Source organism: Pseudonaja textilis, chromosome 4, assembly GCF_049901715.1.
Source record: "Pseudonaja textilis isolate UNSWEBS1 chromosome 4, rPseTex1.2, whole genome shotgun sequence".
Lineage (NCBI taxonomy): Eukaryota > Metazoa > Chordata > Lepidosauria > Squamata > Elapidae > Pseudonaja > Pseudonaja textilis.
In genome coordinates this window covers 36,178,362-36,186,220 of record NC_141993.1, presented here as the reverse complement: position 1 = coordinate 36,186,220, position 7,859 = coordinate 36,178,362, and positions in this window count along the sequence as shown.

Here is a 7,859-nt window from a genome sequence, read left to right as displayed (position 1 = left end):
CAAATATATTGGAGGATTTAAAGGTGCTAAGTCAATAAAATGCCAATGAAATTCAAATAGCAGGGAAATTGGAAATAGGAGAATGTGGGTTAGACATTGATCTATATATCAGATGCCAATACACATAAATGGTCAGGTTCCAAACCAAGTAAGTGTGTTTTCAGTATTTAGGAATTATTTCTGACTTAGCACCCATATACTCATTTATTACAGGTTCAATAGTGGAAGTGTTATGCAAATGGAAATGTATAAGTACTATAGCAAAGAATTCTGGTAGGACAGTGATAAAACCGTTAGAAGCAGTATAAAGTTGTATACGCATATATGTATATGAGAAGCATTTCTTCTATGAAGGAGCAATTCATTTTCTCTGCAAAATGTCACCAACGTTGAGTAATACATAGTAAACTTGCGTTTTGCTATATGAGGTAAAGCAGAATGATTCCTGAGCAGTGTAACTGAGCTCTGAAAAGATTACAGGGCTTTCCAGAACCTAGAATCATACTGCTCATTCTAATAATTCCTTCCATCATCCCAGGCTGCACACCTTATTAAAATGTGACAAGATGTCTCTCAAAAGACTATAACATGGTCTTTATAGGCGAGGACATCTGTATCCCAAATGCTGTGCTGCCACATTTCAACGAATAAAATATTCTGATGAATTAGGGTAATTTTTAATATGTGTAAAATTTATAACTGAAACCCACTGAATATAGTCTAAAGAAGGAAGCTTAGGTTAATGATATAAACAGGTTCTTTTTTTCTTTTAACATTATGAATTTACATTTTTGTACTTAGTTTGGCTCAAGATACATTAATGGTCAAATTCTGTAGATCCTGGAAGCATATTTTAAAATAAATACTTGGATCTGTTTTTTGCAAAGCTGTGCTGAAAATGCAATGTGTTTTCAAAGAGTTAGATTTTATGGACAAGAAATCATGGGAACCAATGCAGATGCATTTATTTATCTAATTTATATAGTTGCCCGTCTCACAGGCAAGTGACTCTTGACTTATCTCATACCTTTTACTTTTATTTCAATTGCTCAAAGTGTTTTCTCTCCTATCCTTTTGGTTCACAAAACTAAATGATTTATAAATGAAGTTTGAATTTGGTGACTGCCCTTGCTTACATCAATGATCAACATTTCACTCACCAATCACTTAGAACAGGGGTATCAAACTGACAGCCCCCGGACGGGATGTGTCACACACAGGCCATGCCCAACCCAGCTCCATGAATGGGAAAAATGTCATGAAACGTCACGTGACAATAACGTGATGCTGCAAGTTTGACACATGATTTAGAATCTGATATTCTCTCAGATTTTTTACAGGAACAGTGATATCTCACAAGATTATAGCGTTTCTTTAATATTTTCTCTACATTTCAATTAATACATTTCTTTATTTAATTTGAGTGCTTGGATCACATATAGGAACATTCCGAAGTTGATGTACACATGATATTCATGACCATCACCATTCCACGTCAAGTCTCTCATCTGCCAATAAATGAATATGCAAATTTTATTTAATTTCTTTGGTACAACCATAGCATTCAGCAGTGTGGTTGGACTACTACTTTTGTGCTGTGCATACCATAGTTATAATTTTGTATTTCTGTGCCATCCATTGTGCATAACAAAACCAAGAAGTGTTTATTTTATGATTGGATTTTATTCTTGGGTATTTTGCATGGATAAAAATCTTTCCTCCCTCTCAGTACTTTGCCTTTACGTTACAAATTTATGTTGTTTGATCTGCCCACTGCCTTTACTACAACAATCACTTAGCTTGCTAACTTCATTCTCTTTCCTTTGCTTTCTTAGTGGTGGGGTAACATTTCCTCTGAGATACTTCAGCTGATGTTCACAAATGGTATATATGGTTTAATTGTTTAATTGGTATTCACCTTATGAGCTTTTATAAAGCACATCATTTATACTTAAGATGCTGCAGTATAACCAAATCTTAGGGAAGTGGGAAGACCTAATATTTAAACAATTTTTAAGGCCCAGGGTTATTTGAGAGCGCCATCTAGAGTTTCCTTTTAAAAAAAAGATATCAACTGAAAAAGTAAAATAGTCTAGCTAAAATTCTCAAATTCTAACCCGACCCTCCATAAATAATTATGAAAGAATGTTTGTTTTCAGAACAAATACTATAAGATTTCAAATGGCAGTTCTATACATAATGTAAATATGTATGTTTTTAGCTTGGAAATTGATACATAACCCAATCTTAAAAATAAATGTGTGCTATTGGTAATTTTATGTTATGTATCATTAAAATTAAATGTGCATCTAACATGCATACATTAGCAGTTCCATAGAATGCATACATTGTTGCAAGCACATTTTCCAAACCTTATTTTTGATGGTTGCCATCATATTGTTTTTTCAAAGAATTCTTGATTTTTATCACCAACTTTTTAATTTGTGTGTCAGGTGTCATGAGCAATTGGAAATGAACTAAATGCAACCTCCCCCCATTGTCTTGTGGACATGCAATTCTCAATCTTGTGAGAAATACAAGTATTTTGTGAGAAATACTATGCAGACATCCCTCATGCAGATAAGTCAGGTTGTCTTTTACGTCACTACTGAGATAACTAGGGAAGGATCTAAAATTTTTCTCCCAACCTTTGCCAGTGATGATCTCTGCCATGTATGCGTCATCATGTGTATGCCATGCCTATCTCCCGACTATGTGAAGGCAAAAAACCCCATTGCAATACATCATGATATGTCACATGATACAATCAAGTTTGACACCCGTGTTGTAAAGTCATGTGAGATGGGTGCCTATATAAATATGATTGATTGATTGATTTGTGGATTACCTATACCTGATGAAAAGAAAAGAAAAAAAATTCTTACTACCTCATATAAAGTGAATAAAACAAAAACCTTGAACTGAACAGAAGATCTATTTTATCAAAGCATTGTGGTATTTGATTTTTTCTTAACTATAGTTTTTAATTTAAAAAACAAAAGTACACTTGGAGTTTCTGATTTGGACATAATTAAATCATTTCCTCAGCCCTCTAATGTCCTTAATCAACCCCAAAGAAGTATAAATCATTAAACATCTTTTTGGGATTAAATTTTTATTCCTAATTATACACAAAAGATATATATCATAAAATATTCATCATATAATTGTGATTTAAAATGTACAGTCTCCCAAAAGATGTGATTAGCAATTTTAAACACCCCAAACTTAATTAAGTAGATAATGGATGAGAACTGAGCCTTTTAAGAGGGGGAAATATTTGATTTTTTTTAAAAAAAGGTTTTATCACTGGGTCTAGGATGGCAAGGGACTTACCCAGTAAGAAATACAATCAAATTTAAGGTGGCATACATTGCTTTGGAATCCTGAAAAAAAACATTGTATTTAAAAAACACTTTTCCTGTGGACAAATTTAATTCTTTTACATGCATTTTTAAAAATATGCATTGATCTTGTAGAGATTCCTTGGTATATATTAATCTTTTCATGCTTTTGTCCAATTTCATGTCCCATTTGCTATATGTCTCCTTATGTTTGCACCACAACAAAAGCACAGTTTAGTTCAGCCAGTCAGAATCTATGCAAATTTCCTTGTCCACATGGAAAGTTCAATTACCTATACTGGACCATTCATGTAACAGTCAAAATAGTCAAGATGGCAGCCACAATCATGGAATTAAAGCCTTGTCTCCTTTCACACATCAGGATGCATGTTAAAAAGGGCAGGGCTTTGACTGCGTGTTGTGACTGCTATCTTGACATTTTGATCTCTCTGCAAATATCCCTTGGCGTCATACAAATGTCATAAATGTCATAAAATCAGCAGCAATGCCAATCCAGTTAATAAAATAGGAGCAGGATACCGATGGTCCTCATTTAATGTCATTGATTGTTCAGCCACTGTATGACCAGACCTCGTATTTATGGCTGCCTCGGCATTACCATGATCACATGATTGCAGTTTGCTACTTTACTGTTTGTGTTCCCCAAGCACAGTCACTATGGAAGCCAACAGGAAGTCAGAAGTCACAATCACGTGAGGTCCTTGCTTAACAATCTGTGTGGTCCTCCATTAATAATGACAGTTGGGACTGCTGGAACTGCCATCACTAGATAGTGCAGTCATATTATTTCTTTCCCCCCACCCTCCATTATGTCCATGTTACTTAACAATGTAGTTTCTAGTCCCAATTACTATCATTAATCCAGGATTACCTCGTAATTATTCAATTACAGTAAAGGTTAGCGAAGATGGCAATTGCAGAGTTGCAGTTGAAGCCCCACTGCCCTTGTTCATATATATCATGCATTTATAACAGGGGCAACCTTTTGGACATCATTCCACCACTGCCCTCTTGCATGTTTATACTTCTCTTACAGACAGTGCTGTGTAACACACTTAATGCAAGAAGCTACTATTGCAATACAAAAAGCATTATACAATAAACCTTAAAACTTTATTCTTTTGTTTTCCAAAAAGTTATTGCGTTGCAGAATTTGCTTTATGATAAATTCTGCTATTGCAACCTGATTTCAGTGCTTATAATCTAAAAGCTGAAGCTATACCAATTTTGTCCTTGATCGAGCAGTGCTTGAGACATGATTACTTTGTCACTGCTTGTTCCCCAGTCCTGAATAAATGGGCAGAGGCAGGGAGGACTAGCCAGAGTCCTGCCTGTTTATCCCTCTCAATGGAAGGCAAGCCAAAGGAAGTAGGCAAATAAACAGAGAGAGGGCTGCCCATTTTCCAAGCCACCCTTCCCCTCATGGAAATCTTCTTGTCCAAGAACTTTCCAAAATCTGGAAGTGACTTTTACTTTTTTTGCAATTAGTGTTTAATAAGTTTGTACAATTTATTAAATGAACCAAATATCTACTTAATACATACACTGTATTTTTTTAACCCCCCCCCCCCCAAAAGAAATGAGGAACAACCTGCAAAGAGGGGGGGGATTGATTATTATACTGAAATATGTAAAGTTTTGCTCCTCTTTGCTATTACTTTAGACCAGGGGTTCCCAACCTGGGGTGCTCGCACCCCCTGGGGGTGCGAGATGATATTCCAGGGGGTGCGAGAAAAGTCCAGGTAAATAATAGGATATTGGCTTTATGTTGGCATTTTTATTTATTATTTATTTCAGGGGGTGCGACGTTCAAGTGAAATTTATTTAGGGGTGCAGGGCGAAAAAAAGGTTGGGAAGCACTGCTTTAGACAAACAGTAAATTCTGCTTATCCATGGTATAAACTGTTCTGTAAAATTACAAGTGGTCCTCAACTTACGACCACAATGGAGCCCAAAATTTCTGTTGTTAAATGAAACATTTGTTAAGTGAGTTTGCCCCCTTTTACCACCATTCTAGCCACCATTGTTAAGTAAAGCACTGAAACTATTTCTCAGCCAGCCTTTGAGGGTCCTGAAGAGTTGCCCAACCACTCTGGGCTGGGTGGTGGAGTACCTGGAGCCTGACACTATTAGGAACATGGTTGTTAAATGAATGAATCTGTCTTCCCCATTGACTTTGCTTATCAGAAGGTTGCAAAAGGGGATCACATGTCCCCAGGACACTGCAAGATTACTGAGAGAAGGTGCACATGCGCATAATTATGACTCAAAATTTTCACCATTTTTGGGGTGAATACTTACCACGAGTAACTAAAAAAAATGTCATGTGTATTGATTTGAGCATTACAAATAAATTTTTACTGAATAGACAAATTTGCAAACACAAAATCCACAAATAATGAGAATTGATTGTACTGTGTTAGGCTTTATGAGATTAATTCCCACAGGCTATTTTCTGCTCAGGTGTATAAGGAGATACAAGCTACATGTGTCTGTATCCTATCCATAGGTTTCTAAGCATGAATGTTAAATACCATTGAGAAAAGCTAATGGGAATGAAATCTGGCCAAATATAGCTGAAAAGCCAATACAGGTAGTCTTCACTTATCAACTATAATTGGGAGCCCAACTCCATCACTAAGTGGAATAGTTTTTAAGTGGTCATCAGGTGACTGCACTGATTTAAGATTAGTTACAGCTGTGATCATTAAGTGAATCATCATAAGTTATTAAGCACAATGTTATATGATTGTAACTTGTAACTTCCTGCTGGCATCCCTGTTGACTTTGCTTGACTGAAACCAGCTGAGAGGATCGTGTTGCTGTAGGATGCTACAACTGTCAATTGCATGAACGATTCACAATCACATGATTGGGGATGCTGCAATTGCCACAACTTAATGAGGATAGGTCAATAAATCTCGTTCTTCAGCACCATTGTAATTAGTATGATCATTGAACAAATGGTCAGGAAGGAAGGACTATCTGTATTGAAAAGCTTTCATTGCTTTGCAACTCAGAATACTGTGTTTCCCCCAAAATAAGACCCAACCAGAAAATAAGCCCTAGGATGATTTTTCAGGATGCTTGTAATATAAACCCTATCCCCAAAATTAGGCCCAGTTAAGATAATCAGCCAGACAGATGCATTTTAGTACCATATTTCCCCCAAAATAATCCCTAATGCATTCTTTGGAGCAAAAATTAATGTAAGACCCAGCTTTATTTTATTTTGTTTATTTATTTATTTGATTTGTCAATCCCTTACAAGATAATAGGTATAAGTATACCTATTATTATTATTTTCTGGGAAACATAGGTAGATCTTTTCCAAACACGTTTTTTTTGTAAAAATGGTGGTTTACCAGGTATCTCCCACCATTTTGGTTGTAATGCTCAGCTTCAGCTTAAGGTAAAATCCTGAATTTGGTGGAAGGTTTTTAGCTAAGAAAAGACAGGTGTCTTTATGTTTCTGGTTTTCTTGAAAGGTGGATAACTCTTTGGGTAGGAAAAAGGAAATATGGGCATTTGAGAAGCAGCCATATATTTGTCATCTTTAACTCAGTGTGAGAATAATCATGGTGGCACAGTGGTTAGAATGCAGTATTACAGGCTAACTCTACCCAGTGCTGGAGGTTCAATCCTGACTGGCTCAATGTTGACTCAGCCTTCCATCCTTCTGAGTTTGGTAAAATGAGGAGCAGATTGTTATGGCAGTATGCTGACACTGTAAACTCCTTAGAGGAGGCTGTAAAGCACTGTGAAGCAGTATATAAGTCTAAGTGCTATTGCTATTGCTATTGTTCTCTATGCCCTGAACTCAAAATTTTGACCATTGAGTTAGATTCCAAAATGTCCTTTCTCTGTCTGAATTTTATTTCATTAATGAAATGGGGGAACATAACTGAATTTCAGAGTCATCATTTCGGATACTATCATAAGTTAAAAACTTCGAAAGTACTGTATTTTGGTTGACTGTAAACTGATTGCAGGATCATTCACATTATAATTAAAATAGACTTTTTGTTGACCTGTTTAAGACTACTTTTTACTGACCTGCTCCACCTAAGCATGATACCCAGAACACCAAATGTCATCACCCTGTAAAAAAGTTAGCTGGATATTTGATATGGCTTTCTCACCACCCCTCAAGAGAATAAATAGCTTTTCTGATAACTACAAAAAGCTACAGCCTAATGCTATATTTGATATATACAGTGAGGCAACGGTTCTCTAGATATGCAGCCATTTTACTTTATAATCTCTTTTCCATCCAGCAGCCTCATTTTAAGAAGATATGGAAAGATTTACTTTCACTTCAAACTCCTTCCTTCCTAATTTGCAATACAAAATCACAAATATATTGCAGTCTCAAGTAAATACATTGCTTTTAAAAAAATAGAAATCCCCCCACTCTCAAACTCCTAAGGTTTAATTTTCATGATTATGTTAGATTATGAGTCATTTTAAATTATGGTATCCAGTGGAGACTAC